The 20,105-nt window shown below is 36.2% G+C and overlaps 1 non-coding gene across 1 annotated transcript; it reads left to right on the top strand.

Annotated features, from left to right (window-relative positions):
- The first annotated feature begins 13,004 nt into the window (after nt 1-13,004).
- LOC141699082 (small nucleolar RNA R71) lies at nt 13,005-13,111 on the top strand. The gene has a single exon (XR_012565569.1). It is a non-coding gene; the product is annotated as a small nucleolar RNA R71 (small nucleolar RNA).
- Nucleotides 13,112-20,105: the final 6,994 nt, after the last annotated feature.

Genomic DNA, 20,105 nt, shown 5'->3' with positions numbered 1-20,105 from the left:
CAGAATCTCTTCTCAGAGACAAAGCTGCTGTCAACAGGCTGCCTTCTCAAGCTGGTGAGCCATCTGAAGAATTTGGAGTAAATTCTAATAATGATGACTCTAATTCTTTGAATGAGAGCATGAACTTAGGGGAGTAGCAGGCCCAAGTTCTGTTCCTGATCTTCCTGCATGGGCATGGGCAAAACCATCAACACCAGGAGAGTTTGGTGTCACTTTGGTCAGACAAGCCATGACAATTCAGCAGGTCCTTCAGGAGACTCAGGATGCTGGTACCAAGGCAATTCTTCAAGCTCATCTGGAATCTCTGCATCTCTTGCAGTTGCAGCATTACCAGCAAAATCTAAGTGTGGATGAGCTCAAGCTGGACATTGCTGACCTGAAATCCTACAATGCTGAGAAATTGGATTCAGTTATACCCTATGGTACTATGCAAGATTTGTTGGGGAGACTGAGGAAAGCATCTGATGCTGACAAGTGGCTGGCCAGACTGGAAGATAGGGTTCAAATCATTGAAGACTCTATGGTCACCATTCTTCAGAATCAACAAACTCAAACAAATCTACTCATGCAGCTGGCACAAGCACAAGGCTTGACCCCTACCCTTGATGATAACAAAAAGGGGGAGAATAAAGGGGAAGGGGAAGGAGAGCCATCTACAACAGTTCAGATTTCTCAAGTACTAGTTCCTGTCATCACAACTTCTCCAACTATTCAAGTCAAAGGAAAGCTAGATGGAATTGATCTAATCCAGATAGCAGCAGCTGAATTGCAAGTCAAAGAGCAAAGGAAGAAGATTGATGAAAAGATGCAACTAATATTTGGTTCTACAACTTCTCAATCACAATCTGTGAAGCATAGCACAAAAGTGGAATCAATTATTATGGAACTCAAGCCAGTAGGGAGGCATAAGGATGGAGAAACTTCTTCCAAAGATCTGCAACCTATGGTTCTCAAGCCCAACAACAGATCCAATAAGGACTCTACAAAGAATCCTCTAAAAGAGGTGGATTTTCCTCTTCCAAAAGCTGATGAGGACAAGCTTTTAGGTAGAAGTATTGCATATCTCAAAGAGACCATGGATGAGGCTGTAAGGAGAAACATGGCTATTATCTTCAGAGAGGGAAAGAGCATATGTGTGATGCAAGGACATCCCAAATTCTCAATAGCCAAGAGGGAAGAAACCAAAAGGTTGAAGGAAGAAGCCAAACAGCTAAAGGCTGATAAAAGAGCACAAGCAAAGCTTGAAAAACAGCTAAAGTCAAGTCAGGCTGAAGAACAGAAAGAAATTGAAGACAAAGTTGAAGATGAAGCTATGGGGGACATGGTTGGTACTGAGATGGAGGAAAGAAGTAAGGAAGAATGGCAGAAAGGGAAAAGAAAGAAGGTCAATGCAAAGAGAAAGAAGGTAGACAAGACTGAAGAAACCCAATCAATATCCAAACAACTACCCTCTATTCCTGAACCAATTGTACCTGACCCCTTCATGAACATTCATGGTGAAACAATCATTCCCAAGGAGGAACCAATTGATTGAGACACCATCAAATTGCCCACCTTCCTAACCTCTTCTCCACCATCAAAGAAGCAGAAAAGAAGAATCAAATCAACACCCTCTAAAGCCTCAATCAAATTCACACAGAAGCCTAAGCCTAAACCTCAAACCTCTAAAGATGATTATGTTCACATCTGTGACATAAAAGAATTTTCAGACATTGAACTCTATCTGAATGAGCTGGTGGAAGTAAGGGGAATAGCTGCCTACAGACAGCTACCAGAAAGACTAGTGTTCAAATACAAAGGAGCTGGGGAAAGAACATGGCCTCTTCACAGAATTCTGAATGAAGGCTACTCTACCTTGATTAGAGTCTACTCAGCCATACAAAGGGATTCTGGCTTTACCAGGACTGCCAAGACTGAGATTCTCAATAAGATTGCCAACATAAGGAAAACTTGGAGGGAGCCCAATGCTTTGCCTAGAACTTTACTCATTCAAGAAAGAGGAATTACAATTCACAAATCACCTCATTGGTTGATGGAGTTCAGAGACAACAAAGGAGTCAGAAGATTTTTCAGAATTGAAGATCAGCTAAAGATTGCCAGTAATGAAACTCTCAAGGATATGCAATCTAAGTTAGATATCAATGAAGAAGATGAAGCTGAATTCTACAGACAACTTCAACTTCAAATAGAGGAGAATGACAGGAGGCTAGGAAAGAAAACCAGGGATCAAAGGAAAAGAAAGTAATTTGCTCAGGCTAAAGGAGCAGCCTTGGAAACAATGTAATTCTTCAATTCCATCTCAGCATATACATTTTTGTAGCACTTTTGAATTTCTGCTTTATTACAGTTTCTATATTTGTTAAGTGTTTTGTTATCATCAAGCTAAACCCAAATTTATGCCTACAGTTCTAGTAGACATAAATAGGGGGAGATTGTTAGGAATATATGTATTAGTTTGATGATAAGTTAAGCAAAACACTTAAGTAGAAATCTAGTGTTTGTAGCCTCAACGGATAAGACCATCTTGGCTATCCGTTGAAGGAGTAGCTTTAATTAGCAATAAGTTTAGTATTGTAGCACATTTCACTCTCTGGTTTCAAGCTGTAATTCTTAGACGTTGTTAGGAAATGATCAGTCATGTTGACTACTAATGGATGTACAAATAGGAGGGCTAAGTGTAAATATTTCATGCCTTGTAATTTTGTATAAGTGAAGAAGTGTCAACAGATATTGAAGACCTTCAACGGATAAGAAACAAAGCTTCAACGGATGTCTCTAATGCTTCAACGGATAATATCCATCAACGGATAAGTGCTTCAACGGATAAAGACTTCAATTGATAATGCATCAACGGATAAAGCTTCAACGGATAAAGCCTCAACGGATAAGGCATCAATGGATGAAAGCTTCAACGGATGCTTAGTTCATTAGCAGTTGATAGTGATAATTCACAAGCTGACAGAGGCACATGGGTTGACAGAGACACACTGGAATGTGGAAGCCTCTAGGAGGAATCAAGAAAATGCAGCATTTCCATTCTGATGCAAACAAGGAAGTATTCAAAGATTTACAGATTATCCTAGATTGCATTGGATAGAGAAATGAAGAAGAAACATGTGAAGAATCTTTTCAATTGTATTTTACAGTTTGTCTTCACTTGTAAACTTGGTGATATATAAACCAAGTAGCAGCTAGTAATTAGATATGAATTTTCCTTGAGCTGTTTAGAAATATCAAAAGAGAAAATCATCTAGTTTGTACTAGGAAGCAGCTGTGATTTAATTCTTTGAATCACAGATTTTCTGAAATAACACATCTCTGGTGGAACAACAAATCCACCAGAAAAGTTTTTAAGTTCTTTGTGTTCATTACATTTGTGTTTGAATATATATATGTCTGCATCAGCTTCAAGCAATTCACACACATTTGATCACTCAAACACTTAGCCTTAGAAACTGCTCAAAACTTGAAAAAGTTTTGAGATTTACATTCAACCCCTCTTCTGTAAATCTCATTGTTAGTCCACTGGGAATAACAGAGAATCGGAAAGAATCACAGGTGCATCAGTAGTTATCTGGAATTCAGGATTTGAAGTAGATGCACTCTATGTCTCCTCAGTAAGTTCCTGTTCAATCTTGAGCAAGTTCTAATTGTAGTCAGCTTTGACCAGTCTTCTTTACTTTGGCCTTGGGCTTGTATCGGCATCAGTAGATGTGCCCTCTTTAGTTGGTAGTATAACTGGTCTTGGAGAAGAACCAGATGAAAGGTTTGGAAATCTAGAAGATAAGGTAGCATTGTCCTCATCTGAGTCTGATTCTAATCCAGCAAGCACAAGTTTCCTATTAACAAATTCTGAAGGTTTAGAAGAATGAGGAGCTTGTGTTGCTTCAACTTTTGACTTAGCTACAACAGGATTTGTAGCTCTCTTATCCAATTCTTTATTTCTTTTTATAGCAGATGTCTTTTGGGAGACACCTGAGGTGGCTTTTGTTTGAGGTTGTTGTGGTGGTTGAGTTTGTGTGTGGGTTGTTTTGTTATACTGGGATGAGCTATAGGGGGCTCCCAATGGTAATTTCCTGCAGCTTAGCACTCTGTTTGTTAACCAAACTATAAGTCTTAGGAAGCCTTGCAATGAGCAAGTTCCTAGCAACTAATGGCAACCTCAAGGGAGCTAAATTCAATCACTTTTCATCTTGTGAAATTAAGTCAGAAAAAGCCCTTTTATCAATTTAAATACTGACACTATCTGATTAGAGGGGATAAGGATATCAGGGAAACAAACATTGAAAATCAATTGACAGAATCTAGCATAATATACTATATTCCTATCAGTATTTATTTTATCACCTATAAGAGATAAGACTACTCTACCATATCATAATTTGAACCATGAATTAGAGAGTACCCTATCTATTGTGTCATAATGGGAAGAGCATCAAAATTAGAAGATTTATTATTTAAGGCCTTTGTGATGCAGTCAAAGAAGAAATTTCATTCCTTCCTGAGCCTATTCCTTTTCAGTTGACCAAGATTCTTCAGATCCTTTTCATAGGCTATCTTAGTAAAGAATCTCCTCATTTCAGTATCTCCCATGAATCTAGTGTAGGATGTATGAACAGGCAACTACAATGCATCCCTTACAGTTTGAGGAGTTGCAATCCTTATTTTATTATAAAATTCAAACACAAGGTTTGGTGACCCATTAGCTCCTCCATCATCATAGACTTCAGTCCTCCAGATAGAAAGCACCTGGTCACCAGAGATTGTGGGTGGAGCTGTGAGAGAAAACCCAATCTCACTGGATTTAAGAAAGTCCTGAAAAATGTGAAAATCAAAATTCACATTGTTGTCATTCAGGATAGTAGAATAGTTATTAGTCACAAACTTTGCACCACCATAATCAAATGGTTTAGAAGCAACAGGTGAAGTCATGGTTAATTTGCAAGAAAAGAGTTTCGAACAGAACTTGGGGTTTCAGAGTTTACGGGTGAGAGAAGGTAAAGTAGCAAAGAGAAAAGTAATAGAGATAAGTAAAGTGTTATTTAAAATCAAAAATTGATTTTGTATAACACATCACTCCACTAATTCAGAAACAATTCAGTTTAGTGGGACACATGGAAGTATAAGATTGACTGTAAAAATAATCATGTAAACGTGTGTTACTATGTGCACAGTTCTCGAGAATAAAGTTTTGTATTAACTGAACATTTTCCATATCCTCATGCCATCGTGTAAAGAACTGTAATCATGGAAAAATTACCAACTTGCAACTAACGTCAAACCTGTAATTAAAATACTGATTAAAAAAATATTTGAATAAATTCAAAAATTATCATCAGGATATAATAGTCAATATGAGTTTGACCGTTATCAGTATTTAATCAAGAACTATCAGAATATATCAGTTAACACAAGTTTGACCAATATCAGAATTTTAACAACTACTGTCAGGACTTATTAGTCAGAACAAGTTTGACCAATATCAGAGTTTATACACATATCAGAGTTTAACATGCAGCTACTGGATGGGATTAAAAGAATTAATTGCATGCTTTTATGGCATCAGAATTTAACACAATAATCAGTATCTAGTAAGTACTGATACATAATAATAAGATACCATACTCTGATTATGAGTAGTTATTCCTTAATTATCAGAGTTTGAGAGATGTCCTGATATCATTCCCAATTCATTCACCAATCTTGTGAAAGTAGCTTCACAGAGAGGCTTGGTGAATATATCTGCTAATTGTTGATCTGTTGGAACAAAGACCAATTTCACTGTACCCTCTTCCACATATTCCCTTATGAAATGGTACCTAATACTAAAGTGTTTGGTCATCGAATGTTGTACTGGATATCCTGTTATTGCAATAGCACTTTCATTATCATAATATATAGGAATAGCAGAATAGTCTAACCCATAATCTGGTAACTGATTTTTCGTCCATGGAATCTGAGCACAACAGCTTCCTGCAGCAATATATTTAGCTTCTGCAGTTGATGTGGAAATGGACTTTTGTTTCTTGCTAAACCAAGAAACCAATCTGCCACCAAGAAATTGGCAGCTTCTAGAAATACTTTTCCTGTCTATTTTGCATCCTGCAAAATCAACATCTGAATATCCAATTAGCTTAAAATCTGAATCTCTAGAATACCATAATCCAAGATTCATGGTGCCTTCGAGATATTTAAAAAAATCACAACTAATAGATGAAGTTCCCTTGGATTAGCTTGGAACATTGCACAGAGACAGGTAGCATGTATGATATCAGGTCTACTAGAAGTCAAAATTAGAAGTGAGCCAATCATACCTCTATAGTTAGTTATATCTACTGATAAACCAATATTTAAATCTAACTTGGTTGCAGTGGCCATGGGAGTTGATGCAGTTGAACTGTCTTGCATTCCAAATCTTTTGAGCAAATTCCTGGTGTATTTGGATTGCCTTATGAAGATCCCTTCATTAGCCCGTTTTACTTGTAACCCCAGAAAATAAATCAATTCTCTCATCATACTCATTTGATATTTAGACTGCATTATCTTAGCAAATCTCTCATGAAGTTTATCATTAGTAGATCCAAAAATGATATCGTCAACATATATTTATACTAATAACAAGTCCTTACCATGGTATTTATATAAAAAAAATTGTCAATTGTACCTCTTGTGAAACCACTTTCTAACAGAAATAGAGCAAGTGTTTCATACAAAGCCCTTGGAGCTTGTTTTAGTCCATAGAGTGCTCTATCCAGTAAGTAGACATGATCAGGATACTTTGGATCAATGAACCCTGAAGGGTGTTCAACAGAATCTTCCTCTTTAATCGCTCCATTTAAAAATGCACTCTTTACATCCATTTGGAACACTTTAAACTTCTTGTAAGCAGCATATGCTAGAAAAATTCTGATTGCCTCAAGCCTTGCAACTGGAGAAAAAGTTTCCTCATAATCAATGCCTTATTGCTGTGAATAGGCCTTTATGACCAGTCTTGCTTTATTTCATATAATAAAGCCCTCACTATCAGTTTTATTTCTGAATACCCACTTTGTACCAACAACTGATATGTTCTTTGGTCTTGGCACAAGAGTCCAGATTTTGTTCCTTTCAAATTCATTAAGCTCCTCTTGCATTGTTGTATCCAGTCAGCATCTTGAAGAGCTTCTTCCACCTTCTTGGGTTCAGTTTGAGATAGAAAAGAATGGTAGAGACATTCATTTTGAGTGGCTTTTCCGGTTCTTACACCACTATTAGGATTTCTAATGATTAAGTCAGGTGTGTGTGATTTAGACCATTTTCTTGCAGATGGAAGTTGAATCCTTGAAGAAGAACCTTCCCCTTGATCCATGAACTTTCTATTATTTCTTTGACTTGTACCACTATAATGTCCTGATGCTCCCCCTGAATCAGTGTTCCCATTATTATTAGTATTTGACTCATCAGAATTTGAGGAATGAGATTCTGAAGACTTATTTACTGATGTTCCTTGAGTTAAATCACTTCTAGAAGACTCTGAATTTAAAACATATTGCTCCCCCTCAATATATGCTTCAGTATTTGAAGAATTTACATTGTCATGTGGATCATCAGAGCTTGGAGTTATATCAGGATTTATTGGTGAATCGGGATTTAACTGTTCAGCATATGGTACTTCATTTTCAAATCTCTGTTAGTCATGGTCATCTACATCTTCTAGATGTGTAATATTCTTGCCATCAAAAGATACATATAATATTCCATGAATGTCTTTATTCTCATATTATAAACTCTGAAGGCTTTTGTAGATAATGGATATCCCACAAAAAATGCCTTCATTAGCTTTTAGATCAAATTTGGTCAACTGCTCTGGATGAGTTTTGAAAAAAAAACACTTGCAATAAAAAATGTGAAAGTATTTCAAATTTGGCTTCTTTCCCTTCACCATCTCAAATGGTGTTTTTCCATGCCTGTTGATCAATGTTGCATTTTGTGTGAAGCAAGCAGTTTGCACAGCCTCAACCCAGAAGTAGGTAGGTAATCTTGCTTCCTCTAGCATGGTTTTTATAGCTCTTATGAGAGTTCTATTCTTTCTTTCAACAACTCTATTTTATTGTTGAATTCCGGGGGCATAAAATTCTTGTTTTATGCCCTTGAATTTGTAGAACTCTTCTATAGAACTATTTTTGAATTCAGTTCCATTATCACTTCTAATGATCTTCACTTTGTATTTTGATCCTTTTTCCAGCTCTCTGTTAGGGAGAAAATACGCGCTAAAATTCACGCAAGTATACGCGTTCGCAAGTAGTATAAGATATAAATCAGATTCGTTCCCACAGAGACCGGTTTAGGTTAAGTTCAATTTATGTACCTATGCAACAATATATGGTTATCGCTCAATGCTAAGACAAATAACAAATTGGGTTTTTATTAAACTAAGAAATTATACTAAATAACATTAACTAAGAGAATTGAGGTTGAATTACTATATATGACAAATATGGGATTCTAACTTCATTAAATACTTCATTCAATAGCCATATTGTTCTTAACCTTAGCATGTGATGGTAATGACACTAATCAGATAACACGAAACTGATAAACGCCAACTTTCGTTGCACGAGTACCATTCTACCAGACATCCACAAAAAAGATAGATACTGAATAGGCACCAATTATATTCAGACCCTATATGTCTATAGAATTTGACAACATAATGGTTTAAGCACAAGTTATCTATCTTGATTACATAGGGCAAGTAAGATGGTTAAAATTACATATGAATCATGCATAACAAATACATGAACCTATGCTAGCATGGCAAGTTCTAAACCTATATATTCACTGTCGCTTCAATAGAGATTAACACGCTATCTTATATGTTAGCTACACACATAAGACGAATAAGCACAACCAATACTAGGATATCAATCAATCACCACACACCAAGATATCGAAATAATAAACTATTAAAATCCATAAGTAAATCCGCTAGAATCCCATGATAACGATTAGCCCATAACTGAACTCATCGTCACCATGGGTTCCAATGAAAGCATGGTATAAATAAGGTCTTAATAAACTGAATAATAATCAAGGTACGAATAAACGAGATATAAGTTTAACAAGAACGAAAATGAGCATCCAAAGTTATAACTAATTTAAAGAATCACAAGTTGAAAATAAGATCTTCTTTTTCGGAGTTATTTTGTGCTTCTAGGTCCTCTCCTTGGTATCCCAATATTTCCGGATGATGAAAACCCTTTTTTAAGTATCTATAAGCCCATATTGGACCTGGACCCTTAAAATCGTCAAATTCCACTCAAAAAAGGCTTTTTCAGCGAAATCAGCGAAGTCAGCCGCGCATCAGCACGCGGCCGCCTCCACCAGCAGACGGGCGTCTGAGGCCTGTCTGGAAAAATTCTGATGAATCTTGTTTTGGCCATAACTTGAGTTCTACTCGTCAGAATTAGGCGATTCAACTTCCCACGCGAAGCTAACGAGATTCTCTACAACTTGACAATGGCTTTGGCTTCCAAATATGATCACTGTTCATCGTATTTCCTTTAAAAGCTCCTTTCTTCATTTAACTGATACCTGAAATGCAATAACACAAAAACACATCAAAATAGCAACAACTTGAGTCCAAAATACCAATTTAAGCTTGTAATAAAGCGTTTCAAGTGGATATAAAATCCACTTATCACACCCCCAAACTTGAATCGATGCTTGTCCTCAAGCATAAACAGACTCAAAACTATAAAACAAACTTAATGCATGAATGCAACTACGTGAATGCAACTAAAGGATAATGCAATCGATCCCCTCAAAATAACCATAACCAAATGAATAAGCCAATGCATCTAAGAATGCAATGACTTAAAAAAGAGTTCGAATAAATCCCACAAACCAACTCACAAACCAGAAACGTGCGTGTGTGGAATGCTTAACAGATATCTCTCGATACTAGATCAATAACCATAACTTATCTATCATCGAAATAATCAAAAGTTTACAAACAGAATAGACAATAAATGCATTATGACTCACAACACCTCCTTTCTACTAGAGTTATACAAGGATTCACACTATTATTGAACACATAACAAAGATGCTTATTTGACCGTGCAATGAATGAGGTCCCAAAAGACTTATGCAATAATACCCATCTAGCGAGCGTTAGGTTAGCGGATCCCAGACTATAAAAGCCTTAGGTCACTAGGCACAAATTCCCCTAGAACTTAATAACTCGAGTATTAAAGAGCTCACTCTTGATCAATTATGCATAAACACATACTTTTTTTTCTCTTTTTTCTTTTTTCTTTTTTCTCAATAATTTCTGAATGAGTGTGTTTCGCTCCATCTCATTCAACCCTAGACTACTCATAAAAATATGAGTCGGCTACTAGCCATTTGACGCCTAGCCTTACAACAACTAGCAATGAAATCCAAGTTTTTCTCCAGATAAAAAAATTAGTGTTTTTACGTCATTACGAGAATATCACAAATTCTAAATATAACCAAGTGATTAAATCTCAACAACAAACAAGTATTATCATGATCTAGATCAAAAGCAACCCTATAAGACTTTTGTGAAAATATTTATTTCTGGCATGCAAATCAATTCATTAGGACTTAAACATCCCTCTATTCGTCATCACCACACTCAAATCAACATAAACTTATCAATCAGAAATAGTTCATCTTAAGGGATCATGCTAAATATGCATGCAAATGCAACTATATGAAATCATATAAAAAACAAACAAATATGTCCTATATGAATAATCATGCAAAAATATGAATGAACTACAACTAAACATGCAATATGAATCTATATGGACACAAACACTACTAATCCTTACATTATCACCCCCAAACTTAAAATTTTTAATGTCCTCATTGAAGGTAATAATAAGGATTTTAGGCATACCTAATTAGCGGGAGAGTCACCCTTGTCGGGTGGATGATCAGGTGGTCAATCAACCTCACCACCAGTGTCTCGAATAACTATACTAAAAGCGTGTGTCAAGTCTGCAGCAAAATGACGGTGAATGTCGTGCATGGCCTCCATACGCCTAATTACTCACCTGTACTGCTCATCACCAACACCAGTCCTATCAACTGTCTGTGGCGCATGGGAAGAACCCTCTGTAGGCACTAGAAGGTCCGTCCAGCCACTCTCTACATCATCAAAAATATATCCCAACCCCTTATCATGGGGTGTACCTAAGAATGAATAACAAGTGATCTGGCTTCCAGTTGAGCTCAAGTGTGGGAGCTTCTTAAATAAATGGTTCAAAACGCTCCTGAGAAATTTTCAGCTCTGTTAACCCAAAAGAATCGAATGGCAAATCCAACTTCCTCTTCCGCGGAGGTGCATTCAAAACCTGCATTTGCTCTATTTTAAAGCACTCCTCTTTAGCTGTGGATAACTTTATTTCCTTGAACACATTAAAAGTGACATTTTGATCGTAAACCTTCATCGAAAGCTCTCCTTTTTGTACATCGATCATAGTTCGGCCTGTAGCCAAGAATGGTCTTCCCAAAATAATGGGAATCTTCTTATCTTCCTCGAAATCAAGAATTACAAAGTCATCATGAAAGATGAGTTTATCCACCTTGACCAACATCCTCCACTATACCTCATGGATAAGCGATGGAATGGTCAGCTAGTTGCAATGACATGTATGTTGGTTTCGGATCAGGCAGACCAAGCTTCTTGAAGATAGATAAGGGCATCAGATTGATCTAGCTCCCAAATTACATAAACAATTGTCGAAAGACAAGTTTCCGATGGTGCAAGGAATAGTGAAGCTTTCAGGATCTTTAAGCTTCAGAGGCAACTTTTGTTGCAGCACAGCACTGCATTCCTCTGTGAGAGCAACGGTTTCTAAGTCATCGAGCTTTACTTTCCGAAAGAGAATACCTTTCATAAACCTCGCATAGCTAGGCTGCTGTTCAAGAGCTTCAGCAAAAGGTATGTTGATATGAAGTTTCTTGAATATCTCCAAAAACTTCTCAAACTGCTTATCCAGCTTTTTCTTCTGCAGCCTCTTAGGAAAAGGAGGTGGAGGATAGATCTATTTCTCCCCTGTATTACCCTCAGTGTGTTCCACGGTAGTCTTCCTTGGTTCCACTTCCGCTTCCTTCTGCACTTCTTCTTCAGCCACAACTACATTTTCTGAAACTTGAGTTTTTTAGGCTCTTCGTCTTGCTGAATTTGGGGGCTTGCGACCTTTCCAGACCTCAAGGTGATGGCGTTCACCTGTTCTTCAACTTCCCTCTTGCCTAGATTTGTTTCTGTATCACTAGGAAGTGTTCCTGGTGGTTGATTAAATAAGGCATTAGCAATTTGCCCTATTTGGTTCTCCAGAGTCTTGATAGAAACAGCCTGGCTTTGGCATATAAGAGCCTGGTTTTTGCACATAAGCCGCAACTCCTCCAATTCAGATTTTTCATTCGAAGATAGACATGCACCATGAGTTTGTTGTTTTGGTGTAATTTATTGTTGAAAACCAGGAGGGTTTAATAGTTTATTTCCAAACTGCTGGAACGGTTGTTGCATCGCATTCTGATTGTTGCTCCGGCTGAAGTTAGGATGATTCCAGTTGTCAGGATGATAAGTGTCTGGAAATGGTTGCTGCAATCTCTGAAAGTTGCTCACAAACTGAGTTGAGTCACTAGATATAGCGGATTGCTCCGTCATATGCGGACCTACACACAGCTCACAAACACTAATAATCTGCTTAACACCATAGTTAGCCAGAGAATCGATCTTTATAGACAAAGCCTTTAGTTGAGCAGTGATAGTCGTAGCTGTATCCACTTCAAGAACTCCTGCTACCTTTCCATGTGGACATCTCTGGGTTGGATACTGATATTCATTAGCAGCCATCAGTTCAATTAGATCATAAGTTTCCTCAGAGCTCTTTGCCCATAATGCTCCGCCTGCTGCTGCATCGAGCATGGGTCTGGACTGTGCTCCCAACCCATTGTAAAAATAATTGATGATCATCCAATCAGGCATTCCATGATGAGGACACTTCCTTAGCATCTCCTTGTAGTGCTCACAAGCTTTACATAAAGATTCTCACGTTTGATGCGCAAATTGAGTTAGAGCATTCCTCATTGCAGCTGTCTTCGCCATAGGGAAGAATTTAGTAAGAAATTTCTGAGCAAGATCCTCCCAAGTAGTAATTGAACCAGCTGGTAGAGAGTGTAACCAGCTCTTAGCCTTGTCCCTCAGAGAGAATGGAAACAGTCTCAGCTTCACAGCATCTTCAGAAACACCGTTGAACTTGAAGGTGTCGTAGATCTCAATGAATCCCTAATGTGCATATTGGGATCTTCCGTTAAAGAACCCCCAAACTGGATTGAATTCTGCACCCATTGAATTATGCCAGGCTTGATCTCAAAGGTATTAGCTGTGATAGCTGGCCTGACAATGCTAGATTGAATGTCATTGATCTTGGGTAGAGAAAAATCCATCAAGGCTTTCGTTCGTGCTGCTGGATCTCCCATTGTAATGAGTACCTGAAACACAAACAAATAAACCGTAAAAGTAAAAGAATCTGATTCAGTGAACTTTAATGATCACTGATGACAAGCACATAACTAAAAATTAACACCGAGTCCCCGGCAGCGGCGCCAAAAACTTGTTAGGGTGAAAACACGCGCTAAAATTCACGCAAGTATACGCGTTTGCAAGTAGTATAAGATATAAATCAGATTCGTTCCCACAGAGACTGGTTTAGGTTAAGTTCAATTTATGCACCTATGCAACAATGTATGGTTATCGCTCAATGCTAAGACAAATAACAAATTAGATTTTTATTAAACTAAGAAATTATACTGAATAACATTAACTAAGAGAATTGAGGTTGAATTACTATACATGACAAATATGGGACTCTAACTTCATTAAATACTTCATTCAATAGCCTAATTGTTCTTAACCTTAGCATGTGATGATAATGACACTAATCAGATAACACGAAACTGATAAATGCCGACTTTCTTTGCACGAGTACCATTCTACCAGACATCCACAAAAGAGATAGAAGCTGAATAGGCACCAATTATATTGAGACCCTATATATCTATAGAATTTGACAACATAACGGTTTAAGCACAAGTTATCTATCTTGATTACATAGGGCAAGTAAGATGGTTAAAATTACCTACGAATCATGCATAACAAATACATGAACCTATGCTAGCATGGCAAGTTCTAAACCTCTATATTCAATATCGCTTCAATAGAGATTAACACATTATCTTATATGTTAGCTACACACATAAGACGAATAAGATCAACCAATTCTAGGATATCAATCAATCACTACACACCAAGATATCGAAACAATTAACTATTGAAATCCATAAGTAAATCCGCTAGAATCCCATGATAACGATTAGCCCATAACTGAACTCATCGTCACCATGGGTTCCAATGAAAGCATGGTATAAACAAGGTCTTAATAAACTGAATAATAATCAAAGTATGAATAAACGAGATCTAGGTTCAACAAGAACGAAAACGAGCATCCAAAGTTACAACTAATTCAAAGAATCACAAGTTGAAAACCAGATCTTCTTTTTCGGAGTTGTTTTGTGCTTCTAAGTCTTCTCCTTGGTATCCCAATCTTCTCGGATGATGAAAACCCTTTTTTAAGTATATATAAGCCCATATTGGACCTGAACCCTTAAAATCGTCAAATTCCACTCAAAAAAAGCTTTTTCAGCGAAATCAACGAAGTCAGCCGCATATCAGCACGCGGCCGCCTCCACCAGCAGGCGGGCCTGAGGCCTGTCAGGAAAAATTCTGATGAATCTTGTTTTGGCCATAACTTGAGTTCTACTTGTCAGAACTAGGCGATTCAACTGCCCACGCGAAGCTAACGAGATTCTCTATAACTTGAAAATGGCCTTGGCTTCCAAATCTGATCACTTTTTATCATATTTCCTTTAAAAACTCCTTTCTTAATTTAACAAATACCTGAAATGCAATAACACAAAACACATCAAAATACCAACAACTTGAGTCCAAAACACCAATTTAAGCTTGTAATAAAAATTCCAAGTGGATATAAAATCCACTTATCACTCTCTCATATGATCAAGAAGAATGGATGATGGTTCATCCTTGGTGTGCAGAAAATATACCCATGTGTATCTTTTATATTCCCATGTGTATCTTTTATATTCATCAACAATTACAAGTGCATACCTCTTCTTGGCAATTGACATAACATTGATTGGACCAAACAGATCAATATGAAGTAGATGATATGGTTCAAGAATGGAGGATTCAGTTTTACTCATGAAAGAAGTTTTCTTTTGCTTGGCTTTCTGGCATGAGTCACATAAGCCATCATATGTTTTGAGCATCCACTGTCCAAGACTAAAGAATTTCTCCTGTTAACCTGCAATCAGTATTTGAAATCAATTAGTGTTTTTAAGGGCCCAGACTTGCTTGAATCCTTTGGCCTTTTTAAGTTTGTTAACATATGCAACATAAGACTTCATATCAGGGTTTATGTTAACATCCTTACTATCAGTATTTACACGTCAAGAAATAGATTTTGCTTTATTTAAAGAGGGTTTCAGTTCAAAATAATCATATTATAAACTGTAATACTCTTTACATGTATAAATAGAGTGCCACGCACTTCCACAATGAAAACAAGGACTCTGTGGTTTATATCTAACTAATCTATTACTAAACTCTGATATGGGAGGAAAAATATTATCTATTTATTCTTCCTACAAGAATTAGCAAGATGATTAGTACTACCACAGTTCATACAAGTTTTTCTAGGTGCATTGGGAGCAGTTACATAATTACCATTCTTATTAACACCTACTTTGCCATTCCTGTTTTTCCTAGGCTTTTTCTCCTTATTTTTCATATGTAAATCCTTCAACTTTTGCTTAAGATGTTTCTGAGTCATTAAACCAATATTTACTGATCTTGTTTGAACTAGTTCACCCTACTCAGTAATTAAGTTTGATCTAGGTGCTGAGGTTGAACCTACCTCATTAAATGATTTAACAGCATCAACACTTGGATTAAACTTAATGGCCTTCAACTGAACCTTGTTCAGTTTGACCGTATTATCAGTATTTACTGGTTTAATTTTCTCAGTTTTTTTTTCTAATTTTCTTATCAGAATTAGATCTATTAGCATATCCTAATCCTGATCCCCAATACCCATTCTCTAAAATTTCGTGAGTTGTTTTTCCTGAGTTAGTCCAAAGCTTAACAACCTCTCTTCTTTTAGCTAACTCATATTCTAGATAAGCATGCTTTTCTAACATTTTTCTTTAACATAAACAATATTATCTCTTTCTTTTTGGATTTATAGCATGGAAAGTAACTCAATTTCTAGGTGATCATTTATTTTCTTTAACTCAGAGTTTTCACTCTTGGTTCTATTGTTCTCTAAGGTTTGATTCCTATAACTAACATGAAGAGACTTAAAAAACAATCTTAATTCATGGATATCATCAGTATCAAAAGCAAGGGTGGTCTGAGGTACCTTTAATTCAGCATTTTCAGCCTTAGTATCAGCATTTTCCATAAGAGCATAATTAACACCATCATCTGAATCTGATGAATCATCTTAGTTTTTCTTCTTTGTGATCAAGGCTTGTTTCCTCTCAACTTTGGGTTTTCTGCAATCAGCGGCAAAGTGTCCAATACCATCACAGTTGTATCATCTTTCCTTTGAATTGTCAAGTTTTCCAGACTTTGATTCCTTCCAGTTAGTATTTCTTCTGTCATTCCTCTTATTAGAGTTTGAGGAACTGGAACCTTTTCTAGAAAACCTTCTCCCTTTATTGAAGTTCTTGTAGACTATCTTCTTAAAGCTTTTAACCAGTATAGCAGCCATTTATTCTATGTCTTCATTGTTGTCATGATCACTATCATTATCTGATTTATTATCAGTATTTGAGTCATCATCAGAGTTTGATGATTCAGTCTCTGACTTTGCAATTATAGCTTTTCCTTTGGAGTAACCTTTTTTCCTAACTTTCTCCTTTGGCTTCTCTTCAACTTTAAGTGCAATTAGTCTAGAGTTGGATCATTTTCTCTTGCTTCTTTACTCCATCTCTAGTTCATGAGTTTTCAGTATGCCATAGATCTCATCTAGAGGTGTTTCATCAAGTTCAAAATTATCCCTTACTGATGTGACCTTATAGTCCCACTTTTCGACGAGTGCAAGTAGAAACTTCAAGTTTGAGTCTTCAAAATCATATTCCTTGCCAACAAGAGATAAGTCATTCAACAGCTTCTAAAATATATCATAGATTTCAGTTAAGGACTCATTATCTCTTGAGACAAAGTGTTCATACTCTTGAGTAAGTATTATCCTCATGTTCTTCTTGATAGCAGTTGTGCCTTGACACTTAACTTATAAAGCATCGTAAATTTTCTTTGTTATTTTACATCCAACTACCCTATTGGACATAACACTATCAAGACTGTTGTGCAAGATATATCTGACTTTTACATCCTTCATAATAGATTAAAGATCTTCAGGAGAATAGTCCTTCTTGTCTTTGTTAACCATCTTTTCTGCTTCTCGTGTAACAGAAATAGCTACCTTCATTGGTTTATGAGGACCATCATAAATCCTTCTTAGATATCCAGGATATGTGGCTTCATACCTACTCATACCTACTCATATTACTGCTAATATGTGATGAGGTTGGGGGTGGTGGTGGTGGATTCTGTGGTGCTTCTTTGTCTTCCATTAAAGATTGATTTTCAGATCTTAAACTGTTTGTATGTCAACAGCAAGCTCTGATACCAATTGTTAGGTCCATAATCAACTACAGAGGGGGGTAAATACAGTTTATACAAACAATTTAATTAAAGCTTTAACATAATCAACAGTTTTTATATTAACAGATAAAATCTGATTACAAAAGTACTCTCTCAAAGGATGGACAATAATTTTTTAGAGCTACTAGGTTATGTGAATGATATATCAATGTACTCAATGCTTATAGCATAAACCTAATATGTGCTTTATATAAAGCATATTTACACAATCAATAAGGAATTCTATTCTATTACAATAAGGAAACCTATTACATTTCCATGTATGATTGCTTCTGAGATAAAGTCCTAAACCGCCTTGAATTTATGATTTCATTTTCCTCCTCGAAAATATATTGATATGACAAATCCTGATGACATCATCTGTTGATCATCAAGTACTGATATAAGTACTGATGATGTCACTCTTCAGTAAATACTGATATTAAGTCCTAAGAACTTCTGATAGTTTTTGTCCTGATATCATCAATTATATCTAACATAGATCATTTTCTTGCATATGAGAGTTGACTCCTTGAAGCGGAATGTGGCGCCCTCCAAACCCGGGTCAGAAGTTTGGGTTCCACACACACACCTTAATTATAACCTGCTTATAACAATAATAAAGATAACAATAATATGCAGTCACCCTACTTACCAACTACCATGGATCGCAACAGGTTAAAGTATGCACACAAGCCAAACACATCTACTTATATTACAAACCGTTCAAATCCCAACCATTCAAACTCAAACTGAGTATTAAACATTATTACAAACTTTTACAAACTTAATTTATTCCAAAAGAAGCCTACTAGCTCAGCTTTCTCAACCTTAATCCCTAGCTCTCGTGCTGGATTGGGAATCCTTGCTACCAACTGGTTCCTTTTTAACTGGAAAGAATATAAACAACATCGCACGAATGAGCTAACTAGCTCAGCAAGTCACAATGACAAAATTGAGAATAATGATCATCAAGTGAATATGGTTATGATATCAAGTGAACAGTGGATTATGATTTAGAATTGGACATTATACTTTTATTTTAAAACCAAGGTTAGGCTGCTGATCAGTCACACACTAACCCGAGCAAAGCACACAGCATTGCTCTAACTACTGGATCCAAGACACACATTGGCCTAACTTGACCATTATATGGTCTAACCACGAATCTGGTCCACAATTTTATAAAAACAATCCAATTCTAACATAATAACAAAATGAACAATAATAAACAATAACCAGAATCATTAACAACAGTGAGTGCTTAACAATGAAAGGATTTCAATCCTTGTACGGATCTACAAGGTAACTTCAAAGCTTGGATGTTGGGTAATGAAAGAATTGGATAACAAAGGAATCAACGTTTCAGGGTTTCAAAGATTTGGTCTTTCAAAGCATAAAATACATTGGGTTGAGTATATAAGTAATTCAGTCCAGTGTCTGGTATTTAGTTTGTATGTATTTGTAGAGTAGTATCGTAGATTTGTGGTTTGTGTTTGGGTATACAATAATCAATGGCTTAGAAAGAATAAGGTTTATGGCTCAAGAACAATAACTGGAATCAGGGTTTGGGTTTCAGTGCTTCAAAGCACTTGCAATATCAACAAGACTATCAAGTACTACAATATCTCGAGAAAGTTCAGAGCACTTGCCTGGTATTAGCTTATTACATTGCACTCGCTTTCAATCTCAATCGTCTTACTTTTCAACTACCTGTTTCCCTTTCCTACGTCTTGCCTCTTCTGCTCACATATCATAGGCATCTATCAATATTCAACTCATATGATTCTATTTAACATATACTTCTATCTACCCTTCGTTATATCCAAATCCGATTAACGGATTGAAAGTTACGCGATAAACAGTAAACATCAAATATATATAGACCGACTGTCAACCAACATGTCACATATATCACATAATATGTCACATAATCAATGACATATCATTTATAAAGACATTTCGGGTCATAAATAGGCTTTCTGGTATTTAAAACAATTTTTAAAATATTTTTCGAAATTAAAACGGGCCGTTGGATCAATTTCGGGATAATAAACAGGGTTCGGTTGGCCAATTCTGGCTCCGAAACAATTTTATAATAATTATCGAGCCTTGGAAATAATTTAGAATAATATTTTAAAGCTCGAATCTATTTTTCAGAATTTTTAAATCATTTTTAAATAATTAAATCTAATTAAATAATTAACTAAAATCAATTAATAATTAATTAAATCAATTAATCAATTAATTTTCAAATTAATTGACCAATTAATCAATTAAAAATTAACTGAAATTA

This window comes from Apium graveolens, chromosome 11, assembly GCF_009905375.1.
Source record: "Apium graveolens cultivar Ventura chromosome 11, ASM990537v1, whole genome shotgun sequence".
In the NCBI taxonomy this organism is placed as follows: domain Eukaryota; kingdom Viridiplantae; phylum Streptophyta; class Magnoliopsida; order Apiales; family Apiaceae; genus Apium; species Apium graveolens.
This window is presented reverse-complemented; position numbering and strand designations above follow the sequence as displayed.